The 14,151-nt window shown below is 43.8% G+C and overlaps 1 long non-coding RNA gene across 3 annotated transcripts in view; it reads right to left on the bottom strand.

Annotated features, from left to right (window-relative positions):
• The window catches only part of LOC142759548 (uncharacterized), a 121,437-nt gene that overhangs the window by 92,517 nt on the left and 14,769 nt on the right, over positions 1 to 14,151 (bottom strand). For all 3 annotated transcript variants that reach the window (XR_012883149.1, XR_012883147.1, XR_012883148.1), the window contains exons 2-3: positions 14,031 to 14,119; positions 8,488 to 8,626 (exon numbers count right to left, since the gene is read on the bottom strand). This is a non-coding gene — a long non-coding RNA (uncharacterized LOC142759548). The remainder of the gene's footprint in view (positions 1 to 8,487; positions 8,627 to 14,030; positions 14,120 to 14,151) is intronic.

Here is a 14,151-nt window from a genome sequence, read left to right on the forward strand (position 1 = left end):
CATAGACATCTTTGGCTGTAGCGTCTATGTCTCCCTCTCCCTGCTCCTTACTCCTGCTCCCATAGACTTTTATGGGCAGGCTGTGAAGACACTGGAGGGTGCTTTGGCAGAGAAACCCCCCCACTTCCTGCGGTCAGTCTCCTCTGCTCTGTAAATAGAGACGGATTTTGCTTGACAACAGGTGAGAACCGCATATTACAGAAAGAGGGACACCCAGTGGCTGTAACTACAGCAGTAAGAGATTACAATTTTTTTTTAAATCAGGTATACTATTAGATTACCATAAATTGTTTAAAAAGTTAGTGTTCACTTAATTGTTTTAACCAGTGTCAGGCAGGCAGCTCTAGCCAAGTCAAATAGATCATGTGGTGCATCAAAACGGGCATAGATGCATATAACAAGGATATAGCTCTACAAATTTACAAATCACTAGTCAGTCCGCATATAGAATATTATGTACAGTTATGGGCACCAATTGACTAGAAATACAAAGTAGAGCTAGAGCCCTGGACCCTGCACTGTCTGACTAGCCTATTGCCTACTACATCTGCACCACATACCTAGCCCTGCTACATCTCTGTGGCCAGACCAAGTACTGTTTGAGTACCCGATCACCTATTGCCTTTGTGCCGCATACCCAGCTCTGCTACATTCATTGCCAGGCCCTGGACTACCCTGCTGATTACAGCACTAATGCTACATACTCCGCTCTGCTATGCCACTACTTCTGGTACGAACTTAGACTATTCATTGCTGTAATCCATAGTAACTATCTCCAACCCCTTTCCACCTTGGTCTGGTTCAGATATACACTACTGTTCAAAAGTTTGGGGTCACCCAGACAATTTTGTGTTTTCCATGAAAACTCACACTTATATTTATCAAATGAGTTGCAAAATCACTAGAAAATAGTCAAGACATTGACAAGGTTAGAAATAATGATTTTTATTTGAAATAATAATTTTCTGCTTCAAACTTTGCTTTCGTCAAAGAATGCTCCATTTGCAGCAATTACAGCATTGCAGACCTTTGGCATTCTAGCTGTTAATTTGCTGAGGTAATCGGGAGAAATTTCACCCCATGCTTCCAGAAGCCTCTCCCACAAGTTGGATTGGCTTGATGGGCACTTCTTGCGTACCATACGGTCAAGCTGCTCCCACAACAGCTCTATGGGGTTGAGATCTGGTGACTGCGCTGGCCACTCCATTACAGATAGAATACCAGCTGCCTGCTTCTTCCCTAAACAGTTCTTGCATAATTTGGAGGTGTGCTTTGGGTCATTGTCCTGTTGTAGGATGAAATTGGCTCCAATCAAGCGCTGTCCACAGGGTATGGCATGGTGTTGCAAAATGGAGTGATAGCCTTCCTTATTCAAAATCCCTTTTACCTTGTACAAATCTCCCACTTTACCAGCACCAAAGCAACCCCAGACATCACATTACCTCCACCATGCTTGACAGATGGCGTCAGGCACTCTTCCAGCATCTTTTCAGTTGTTCTGCGTCTCACAAATGTTCTTCTGTGTGATCCAAACACCTCAAACTTCGATTCGTCTGTCCATAACACTTTTTTCCAATCTTCCTCTATCCAGTGTCTGTGTGCTTTTGACCATATTAATCTTTTCCTTTTATTAGCCAGTCTCAGATATGGCTTTTTGTTTGCCACTCTGCCCTGAAGGCCAGCATCCCGGAGTCGCCTCTTCACTGTAGACGTTGACACTGGCATTTTGCGGGTACTATTTAATGAAGCTGCCAGTTGAGGACATGTGAGGCATCTATTTCTCAAACTAGAGACTCTAATGTACTTGTCTTGTTGCTCAGTTGTGCAGCGGGGCCTCCCACTTCTCTTTCTACTCTGGTTAGAGCCTGTGTGTGCTGTCCTCTGAAGGGAGTAGTACACACCGTTGTAGGAAATCTTCAGTTTCTTGGCAATTTCTCGCATGGAATAGCCTTCATTTCTAAGAACAAGAATAGACTGTCGAGTTTCACATGAAAGCTCTCTTTTTCTAGCCATTTTGAGAGTTTAATCGAACCCACAAATGTAATGCTCCAGATTCTCAACTAGCTCAAAGGAAGGTCAGTTTTATAGCTCCTCTAAACAGCAAATCTGTTTACAGCGGAGCTAACATAATTGCACAAGGATTTTCAAGTGTTTTCTAATCATCCATTAGCCTTCTAACACTGTTAGCAAACACAATGTACCATTAGAACACTGGAGTGATGGTTGCTGGAAATGGGCCTCTATACACCTATGTAGATATTGCATTAAAAACCAGACGTTTGCAGCTAGAATAGTCATTTAGCACATTAACAATGTATAGAGTGTATTTCTGATTAATTTAATGTTATCTTCATTGACAAAACCTGCTTTTCTTTAAAAAATAAGGAGATTTCTAAGTGACCCTAAACTTTTGAACGGTAGTGTAACTAATGCATATCCAGAGACTCAACCACCGGGCAAGTTAGTGGCACTGAAGTGCTGACACCAAATAATTACCTTGAAGAGGGCTGTAGATGAATTGTGCCACCCAGTAGGTTCTAGCTCAAGAGATCATAAGATTCAGATTGTACAAATTATTTTTTATTAAGAATATGAAATTACAATAGTTTGGTTATCAACAGCCCCTGTGACAGCAATGTGATCACCGCTGTGCTTCGATTTCTGTATGATGTGGTGGACACCTTACTAGGGGGTCCAGTTACCCAGAAACCAGGCCCTTACATACTAGTTGCATCCCTAGCACCGGGCATTGGCCTGGTGCCCCGAGCAAATGCCACATTCTATTGTATCTGCATCCTCATGACGCAGATACAATTGAATACTATGGCAGAGCAGGGAGCCTGTGGCTGTGTGTGTAGCACCATCTACAGGGGGCTGTGTATAGCACTATCTACAGGGAACTGTGTGTAGCACTATCTACAGGGGGCCTAGGTCGAGTCATCAGCGCTGTTCAACGTTGCGTGTTCTAGAGGTTGGGAGAACAACTACGAACGGGAATGACAGCAAGACGTGCGCAGAAGAGAACCTCTGCACTGACAGATCGTCTGATTGGAAGAATGGTGCATAGTGATCTATTCTGTACTGCAAGTGAAATTGGACGTCACATCCTACGCCTAGGGCGACAACCAGCGCCGACACATACCATCAGAAAGCGTTTGAACGACATGCAGCTACAGGTGTTCCATTGACCACACACCACTGCTTTCAAAGGCTATCATGGTGCACAGCAAGATGGCAATGGAGGCTGGAATGGAGGTCTATCCTCTTCAGCGATGAGTCCCGCTTTTGTCTCGGATGGAATCATAGCCGGAGATTGGTCTGGTGACCACGTGGGCAACGCCATGTAGAGGCCTTGACAAGTGAACGTCAAACCGGTCCTACTCCTGGTATTATGGTGTGGCGTGGCATAATGTACGGTAGCCGGACCTCTCTAGTCTTCTTTTCAGGCACACTAACAGCTCGGACAAACATTGATTTGGTCGTAGAACCAGTGGGATGGCCATTTTTCCAAAGTGTCACAGAAACCGTTTTTCAACAGTACAACGCCAGGCCGCATGTTGCATGTGCTAACGTGTGCAGCCTGCGAGGCCTAAACATGCTACCATGGCCTGCAGCGTCTCCAGACTTGTCTCCCATCTAGCACATCTGGGACGTCATTGGTAACTTCATTGATAGCATGTCCAGTCACCTGACCTCACGTCAGTGACGTGAGGTCAGGTGACTCAGGTGGATGGTCCACTCCTGGGCAGATGTTTGGAGGTGTTCTGCTTCCGATTTTTCGGCCGTATAAACATACCATAAAAGTTACACATATTTGGTATCGCCGTGTCCGTAACGACCCCAACTATAAAGTTATTACATTATTTAACCCGCACGGTGAACGCCGTAAAAAAACAAAACATTGCAACAATTGCTGTTTTCTGTGAATCCTGCCTTAAAACAAATGTGATTAAAAAGTGATCAAAAAGTCTCATCTACTCCAAAATGGTACCGATAAAAACTACAAGTTGTCCCGCAATAAAAAAAGCCCTCCTACAGCTGCATCGGCAGAAAAATAAAAAAGTTCTGGCTCTTAAAATATGGAGACACAAACAAATAATTTTGAAAAAAAGGTGTTTTTACTGTGTAAAAGTAGTAAAACATACAAAATCTATATAATTTTGGTATCGTTGCAATCATAACAACCCGCTGAATAAAGTTATTGTGTTACTTATACCACATGGTGAACGGTGTAAATTTAGGACACAAAAAAGTGTGGCGAAAATGCGTTTTTTTTTTCTCCTCCCCCCAAAAAAAAAAGTTTATAAAAGTTAATCAATAAGTTCTATGTACCCCAAAATGGTTTTATTAAAAATACTTGTCCCGCGAAAAAAGAAGACCTTATACAGCTATGTCGACGCAAATATAAGAAAGTTATAGCTCTTTGAATGAGATGATGGAAAAACTTAAAAAATAGCTTGTCAATAAGGCCTAAAAGAGGCTGGTCATTAAGGGGTTAGAGGGGCTTTCTCATTAAGAACATTTAGCACTTATCCACAGGAAGGCCTAATTCACACGAGCGTGTTCGGTCCGTGATATATAGTCCGTGTGTCGGCCGCATTTCCCGGACCGAACACACTGCAGGGAGCCGGGCTCCTAGAATCATAGTTATCTATGATGTTAGGTGTTCTGCCTCTCCGTGGAACTACTGTCCCGTACTGGAAACATGATTATAGTACGGGACAGATTTCACGCATCGAGGCAGTGACACCTAGCTTCCTACATAACTATGATGCTAGGAGTCCGGCTCCCTGCAGTGTGATCAGTCCGGGAAATGCGGCCGAGACACGGACCATATATCACGGACCGAACACGCTCGTGTGAATTAGGCCGAACGGTGATAAATATATGATCGCTGGGGCCACCGATTACTGTACTCAGCACTGTACTTTGCGGTTTCTGTTAGCCCCATAGACATTTCGATGGAGTGGCAGTGCACATGCGGGACCGCCACTTCATTTAAAATCATCCTCACTGCAAATGTGCAGTGCTAGCGATTGGTGGGGGTCCCAGTGTTAGGGGCCCCAGCAATCATACATTTATCATCTAACCTCTTAAAGCTGGCCGCACACATAAGATACCGGTTGACCGATCGCTAAAGCCCCTGACTTACCCTATAAACAAACTGTCAATATATGGAAATAATTTTTTTCCTTTTTAGGGCTTGTCCAAACGTAACGGAATTGCTGCGTATTTTCCCATCCGGAATTGCGAACGGAAAATACGCAGCAGAATACAGTAACAGTAAAGTGGTTGAGATTTAACAAATCTCATCCACACGCTGTATAATATTTCCGATCGCAGCAAAATCCGGACCATTTTCTGCAGAAAAAACACAGGAAATTATGCGGTCTTTGCGCAACGGAATGTCTGCTAGTTTTAACGGAAATGCTGCTGCAGTTTTTTACTGCAGGAAATGGTGCGGATTTTGCTGCGTTTTTCTCAATGTTGGGAGATGGTAACTCATCTGAGCAATTCAGTCCACTTTCTGGAACAGGAATTGACATGCTGCGGAACGAAAAATACGCACCGCAGGTGAATTTGTTAAAACTCACCCACTTTGCTGCTAGTGTATTCTGCTGCGTATTTTCCGTCCGCAATTCCAGATGGAAAATCTGCAGCATTTCCGTTAGGTGTGGACAAGCCCTAACTCTGAGCTCATGGTTTTCCGAGGTTTTATAAAATGTAATGTGTTATATTTCTCCTATAGTTTATGTAAACCTATTCGCTATTGGTGTCCAGTTTCTCTCAGTGACAGAGAGTCTATTCCAGATATTTCTGAGCAGGGCCGTACTGGGACTTAAAATCAGCCCTGGAATTTTTAAGCAGACCGGACCACCGCAGGCCATATGCAGCCGCCAATGTTGGGCTGGAGTACATGGAACCACCTTTCAGCTATACAAGAAATGAGGAGATTTATTAAAACAGGTGTAAATGAAAGAGGAATAGTTCCTGATAGCTCCAACTAATCCACTGCTTTTCTACAAGTATAATGAACATGCTCATTATTCTAGTGGATTTTTTTTGCGGAGCGGAATTTTTTTTCAAGCACACCTATTTTCGCTGCATGTGAATGGGGTTTAAAATAGTCCATTCACTTGTAATGGATGCAGAATGTTAGTGGCTTTGAAAGGGATTTAGGTGTGGAATCAGGGACTTAGTCCTAATCAATTCCTGATTGCGTGATCATGGCCTAATGCTGATGTATAAGTATTGCGAATTATACCATTATACAATGCTAAAATATCACCATACTGTAACTAAATAGTATGAAATCTATTTTTTATTCAGCTATATACACAAACACTCACATGATGGACACATGATACACAGATGTAACCCAGAAGCTGGACACATGGGGCATTCGTGCTACTCACACCTAGGACACATGCACACGCACACAACTCACACCTAGGACACATACGCAATCACACCAAGGATATATCCTCCACTCTCGCCTCTCACACCTAAGACATATGCCGCACATTGTCTACCCCCACCAAGGACACATGTTGAACATGCACTACTCACAACTGGCACAGATGCTGCATACTCCACTCACCACATACTAGACACATACCACTTACACACTAGACACGTACCACACACTAGACACATACCGCACACACACACACCACACAAATGCCAAACACATACCTCACATAACACTTACACACTAGACATATAGCACACATACCACTTAAACTGAAAACAACACGCACATAAATGCCACTAATACATTAGAAGAAGACACAAAACTCACACAAATGCATATTTGTGCTCAGGGGGCAGTAGAAAGAGCAAGCCCATCGCTGATGCACAGCCAACCAGCGTTAGGTTTCATTTGTACATGCAGACTGGGCAGGTACTGATTCTCCTTTTCCTCTGCGGCACCAGAGATATGCGATAATGAGCGAGGAATCAGTGCAGAAAACAAGTCTAGAGCAGATTAGCTGTGGCTCAGCCAACAAGCACTATACTTCATTTCTGCAGTGCTCCTTCCCATCATTGCAGAGTACACAGCAATAAATCTTGCAAAGATTTGGTTTTAAACACCAGGAGGCAGCAGTTATTGTAATGTTTGTGTTCACTGCTGTCCGCAGGGCTGATTCAATTTTTCGCCTCAGGCAGCAGAAAAGCTAGAAATGGCGCCCCCAGATTTTGATTAACATCCCCCTGGCTGTTCTACATCACTAGTATCTTCCTCCAACTCTTGCGGATGTGCCGTTGCCTTGTACTGACATGCGTGGTGCAGCCGGGCAGAGTACACCTGTGTGCACGGTGTGTGCCCAAGTAGTACAAGACAATGGCGCATCTGAGAAAGTTGGAGGAGACTGGTAGTGATGTATAACAGCCAGGGGGATGTCAATCAAGCATGGAAAATTGGGTTTGGAGGCAGGACTATGTGATTCTTCAGGATAGCGGCACCGCCCCATGACCCTTTAATGGGTAATTAGCATATAATGTGCGCCGGTTTAAAAGTTGATTTTATAGATTTTTCTGCATCTGAGAATAACATACAGGGGAATGTTTGGAAATATTGTCAGGTCATGTATTACTGCATGGTGGCGGTATAAGGGGTTAAAACTACCTGACAGGTTCCCATTAAATAATTCCATCTGCCCTGCAATTTTGTTATTATAAATGTATTCCATAGAATTACAGCATCAGAACCAAGCTCTGAGATATACAGCTCCAGAACCAAGCTCATACATATATACAGCACCAAAAACCAAGCTCGGTACATATATGCAACACCAGAACAAAGCTCAGTACATATATACAACACCAGAATAAAGCTCAGTACATACGGTATATACAACACCAGAATAAAGCTCAGTACATATTTACAGCTCCAGAACAAAGCTCATTACATACATACAGCACCAGAACAAAGCTCAATACATCACCAGAATCAAGCTCAGTACATCTATACAGTACCAGAACCAAGCTCCGTACATATATACAGTACCAGAACAAAGCTCCGTACATATATCAGAACCAAGCTGACAACATATATATATACACAGCACCAGAACCAAGCTCAGTACATATATATATATACACAGCTCCAGAACAAAGCTCAGTACATATAAACCGCTCCAGAAACAAGCTTAGCACATATATACAACACCAGAACAAATCTCAGTACATATATACAGACCCAGAACCAAGCTCAGTACATATATACAGTTCCAGAACCAAGCTCAGTACATAAATACAGCACCAGCACAAATAGAGCTCAATTTAGTGCAATACCTGCCGTATAGGTTTGTATGTCGTAAAACTACAGCTCCCAGAATGGACCAAACAATGGTAAGGATATGCTGGGAGTTTCTGTTTCACAAAAAAAAAAAAAAGTCATACCTCCCATCATCTCGCTGCAGATCATACAGTGACTACAGTACTGATTAGAGGCAGAATAAACATTTACATTAAGTGACTCACCGGTGACATCTCAGATTCTAGTTCTTTTTCTCTTTTCTTCTCCATCCGGTCCAGACCTCCATAATGACTTGTCCCGGCCACGACACATTTCTGCAGTTTGCCGCTCAGATGTCTTTAGCTTCTCACTATTCAATAATTTCTGCAACGATAAACAAAGATAAAATTCTCATGGTGCCACACACTGTAAATGTGACACACACCCCTAAATATAATAGTTCCATACACTGCACCTCTAATTATAATAGCACCATACACTGTGTCCCCGATTATAATAGCACCATACACTGTGTCCCTGATTATAGTAGCACCATACACTGTGTCCCAAACACACACAGTGCTCCCCGTAGATAGTGCCCCACATATAGCCCACCTGTAGATGGTGCCCCACATATAGCGCCCCCTGTAGATGGTGACCCAAATATAGCCTCCCCTGTAGATTTTGCCCCACATATGGCCCCCCTGTATATGGTGTCTCACATATAGCCCCCCTGTATATGGTGTCCCACATATAGCCCCCCCCTGTATATGGTGTCCCACATATAGCCCCCTATAGAATGTGCCCCACATAAAGCTCTCCCTGTATATAGTGCCCCAACATATAGCCCCCTTAGTGTCCCACATATAGCCTCCCCTGTAGGTTGCATCCCACATATAGCCTCCCCTGTAGATAAGGCCCCACATAAAGCCTCCCCTGTATATAGTGACCCACATATAGCCTTCCCTATAGAATGTGCCCCACATATAGCTCTCCCTGTATATAGTGCCCTAAGATATAGCCCCCCTTAGTGTCCCACATATAGCCTCCCATGTAGACTGTGCTCAACATATAGCCTCCCATGTAGACTGTGCTCCACATATAGCCTCCCCTGTAGGTTGTGTCCCACATATAGCCTCCCATGCAGATAAGGCCCCACGTAAAGCCTCCCCTGTATATAGTGACCCACATATAGCTCCCCCTGTATATAGTGCCCCACACATAGCCTCCCCTGTAGATAATGGCACTCACAATTTTAAGTGGGGAAAAAACAAAACTTTACATGCTCACCTTGATCTGATCCCACGCCATCCTGTGTCAATGTAGGCCTGCTGTCTTCTGATCAGGTCTGCTGGGGTGAGCGACGGCGCTGATCGGCGCCTTTCAACAATGGAAGCAGCGTGATGATGTCATCGTGCCGCTAGCGTCATTGAAAAGCACCGATTAGCAGGGCAGAAGGACTTGCCCCGCCAATCAGCGCCTTTCAACAACGGAAGCGGTGCAAGTCATTCTGCCCTGCCAATCAGCGCCATTGTAAGGCAGGTATCGGTGGCTGGTTTCAGTAGCGTTGCTGCCCCCTCATAGAGGCAGCAGTCCGCCGGTGCTAATTGTTTGAGCGGCCAGCAGGCGGCCCACTGTTCACCGGCCCATCTGGCATTTGCCAGAACTGCCAGATGGCCAGTCCGGCCCTGCATCTGAGATTGAGGAGATGGGTGCTCCTGCTAGAGTGCCGCCTGGTAATGTATTTCAACCATTGAATTGGAAGTACAGAGACAAGTGACACAGGTGGCACATATAAATGCATCATATTATTACATGTATCTTATGTGCATGACCATCACTGATCTGTCAGTGTCTGACAGAGAACATTTTCCAGAGTTAGGATCAATTATTTTAGTAAAATGAGTAAAAAACAATCTTTAAAGGGATTTGCCTGTCAGGGACGTTTACGGCATATTCACAGGATATGCCATAAATGTCAGATGCGGGTCCCACCACTGGGACCCACACCTATCTCTAGAATGGTGCCCCCTAAACCCCGTTCTACCTTTCCCCGGCCACTTCCTGATTAGATGGTCGGGAGTTACGAAAACAGCGTAACTCACTGAGCTACGCTGTTTCCATAACTCCCATAGTAGTGAATGGCAGTTACGGAAGTAGCGTAGCATGCGAGCTACACTGTTTCTGTAAATCACGTCTATGGGAGTTACGGAAACAGCGTAGCTCAGTGAGCTACGCCGTTTTCGTAACTCCCGACCATCCAATCAGGAAGTGGCCGGGAGGCAGCGGGAGCCAAGAAAGGAAGAACGGGGATTAGGGGGCCCCGTTCTAGAGATAGAGGTGGGACCTATATCGATCTGACATTTATCGAATATCCTGTGGATATGTCTTAAAATGTCCCTGATGGTCAGACCCCTTTAATAGTTATATTTACTGCTTGTATCGTTAACTACTATAGTTATGTGTATGGGCACACAATATTTTGTGTTTATATGAAGATCATTATGGTCAGCACTTGAAAAGCTTCCCTCCAACCCTGTGGAGTTACCCTCACTCTGTTAAAAGGAAAGGTGTCATGATTTTTTTTTTATTAGTTTGTGTTTTTATTTAATTAAATATTATATTGACTTTATTTATTTTTCCACACAAAATATTTTTTTTTATTAACACTTTCTTACTTTACTGGGGGGCTGCCATGTTTTATTTCATCTGTGCATGTGTCTCTTAACGATGCATACACAGATTGAATACGACATCGTCCCGTTCCTTACATCCTGTGCTTCTGCCGTCTCGCTCTGTACTGCGCAAGCGCAGTTCAGAGCGACCCAGCATAGAAGCTGGTTTGTAGGGGGAAAACCGGCGCCATTTTGCACTGCAGGTAAGGTGTGTGTGTGCGTGTCTGTATGTCTTTATCACTGCCACCCCCCCCCCCCTTGCGACCACCCCTCTCGTGGCCCACTTGCACACCTGCTGTAACTGTGTGCGTGTGTAGCAGAACTCTGTGTGTGTGTAGCAGAGGTGTGTGTGTGTGTGTCAACGTGCGCGGGCAGCAGGGCTGTGTGTGTGTGTAGTAGAGCGGTGTGTGTAGTGTGCGCAGCAGGGCTGTATCCTATTTTTGTGCAGCAGAGTATGCAGGTGCGCCGCTGATCCTTCATAGCCGCTTATCAGCTGTTTTGAAAAATCAGCGGTGAGCACCCCCCCCCACACACAAATCCCCCCCAAACATGCAACTGCACCAACAGTTGTGTGCAGGGGGCTTGTGTGATGTTGGGCGTGTGTGGGGGTGCATACAGGGTGCTGTTGGGGGGGGGGTTGTGTGCAGTGTGCTTGTGGGGGGGTTGTGTGATGGTTTGCGTGGGCGTATGTGTGGGGGGCGCGTGCAAGGTGCTTGTGTGGACCTCTAGTATTTATTGTGGGGAGAAGACAGAAGTTGCTGTAGAGGAGTATAAATATTTATATTTTTCATATTGTTAACGTTAATTTTTTTTGTTTTGCAGGTTCCGCTGGACCTGCTGGACATTTTTAATAAAATGGTTGACGAGGGTTGTAGGGGAGTTTTTATTTCAATAAAAATATTTTCTTATGTCTCTGTGTTTTTTTTAATACTTTATTAGCACCTTAGTAATGCCAGTTGTCTGTTTAACGATGTCCATTACTAAGGCGGGGCTTAGTGTTAGCCAGTTAAAAGCTAGCACTAACCCCCATTATTACCCCGGGACCCACCACCACCAGGGGTATTGGGAAAGGCCGGGTACGATCCAGTACCCGACCATCTGTTGTGATGGCCGGGCACTGGGGCGGCCGCAGGCTGATATTATTAGGCTTAGAAAGGGCCAGAAACCGTGACTCTTCCCACCCTGGTAATGCTAGGCTGCTGCTATGTTGTATCTGGCTGGTTATGAAAATTGGGGGGACTCCGCGTAGTTTTTAAAAAAAAACAAAAACAAAAAATAAAAAAATACATGGGGTCCCCCCCATATTTTATAACCAGTCAGATACAACATGGCAGCAGCAGCCTAGCATTACCAGGGTGGCAAAAGTCACGGTTTTTGGCTCTTCCCAGCCTCATAATACAGCCTGCGGCCGCCCACAATACTCGACCTTCACAACAGATGGTCGTGTACTGGATCGTACTCGGCTCTTCCCGATACCACTGGTGGCGGTGGGTACCGGGGTAATAATGGGGGTTAGTATTAGCCTTTTTACTGGCTAACATTAAGCCCCGCATGGGAAAAGGCATAATACTAGTTGCCTGGACACGCATAAAAGGAAAATAGGAGGTTTCCTAGTCCCCAGCTACCAGGATCAAGATGGACTTGGATACACTATAGAACGGGTAGGGGGCTGGATTACCCCAAATATACCTCTTGAAACATTTGGAGCTTTGTATTTTTCTCTCACAAAAGGGAGTACAGTTTTATTCTACAACTTTATTCTTTGTGTATGTATTTGCACATTTTAAACAATGAAGAAATAAAAGTTTCATTTTATAAGCTCTATCCTCATTCCAGTGATTTGTTCATTAATTCCAAATAGAGTAATAATATTTCACAAAACCTTGAGTGGAAGGTATTATAATACCACTTGACATCTAGCATTAAGCCCGCATTAGTAATGGCCGTCGTCAAATAGACAACTGCCATTACTAAAGTATTAAAAAACAGAGACATAAGAAAATATTTTTATTGAAATAAAAACTCCCCCATATAATCCTCGCTAACCATTTTATTTAAACAAAAACCGTAGATCATCGCAGTAGTCCACCGAATCTACAACATAGTCCAATAGGTCCAGCAGTGGCTGCAAAAAAAGTTAGGCCTCAAGCACACTTCAGTGAAATACTTCAGTGTGCTATCCATTTTTTTAACGGATAGCACACTGCCCCATTCATTTCTATGGGGCCATGGACAATTCCTTTTGCAGGTTTTTTTTTTTTTGTGGGCGCTTTTTGCAAGTTTTTGGGAGCGTAGTTGGGACTCTCATTGACTCTGGGAACATTTGGCGCATTTTATGCACCAAAGAATTGATTCAACGCTACACGTTTTTTTAAAACTCTTGGGTAAAAAACTAACGACTCGCTTTCCCATTGATCTAAATGTGAAGCTTAATCAAGCGTTTGTCGCTTTTTTCGAGTGTTTTTTTATGCATTTTGTGTGCGCTTTTTGGGCCATAATTAGGACTCCCATTGACTATGGGAACATTTGGCAAGTTTTACGTGCAAAGGAATTGACTCGACACTTCTCTATTTACACAACGCGTTTTTTAAAAATGCGTGTGTAAAAAAGTGCGTTGTATGTACTAACAGCGCACTGTACTAATTATGTAAATTAAAAGCGTAATCAAGCGTTTGTGGTTTTTGGCACGTAAAAGGCGCCAAAAAACCACATCAAATACACACCGTGTGAACCTGTCAATTGAAAAGTCATTCACTTCACTTTCATCATTCTTAGCCTTTTAGTGCATTCTATAGCTTCTACCAGCTGCATTGTAAAAGTTCTCCCAAAATGGGAGCCGAACAATGCTTCGCAATTTGAAGACACCTTTTCCTGGCTTGTAGCCAAAAATAGGGAGGGGGGTGAGATTCCCTCCCACATTTACAGCAGCTGTAAGTCAGGTTGCTTTCCCTTATTCACCTTGTTGTAATTCTGGGAAGTTCTCCCTCTGGTGGCCAACATAGGAAAGCATGTCAAATTATTATTTCATTTTTAATACTTCAAACCATGTGGAAGAAAAAAAAAAATAAATACAGCAAAAAATGTAAACAATATAATAAAAATAAGTAACTTACTTAAACTTGTTTATAATTCGCGACATATTCCCTTTACACTCCTTAGATGCCGGAGTCACTATTGGCTACGATATGCTGAAATTGATCTCCTGTCAATAAGAGACAACCGGTTTCTGTCAAA

The sequence above is a fragment of the Rhinoderma darwinii genome, chromosome 4 (assembly GCF_050947455.1).
Source record: "Rhinoderma darwinii isolate aRhiDar2 chromosome 4, aRhiDar2.hap1, whole genome shotgun sequence".
Classification (NCBI taxonomy): Eukaryota; Metazoa; Chordata; class Amphibia; order Anura; family Rhinodermatidae; genus Rhinoderma; species Rhinoderma darwinii.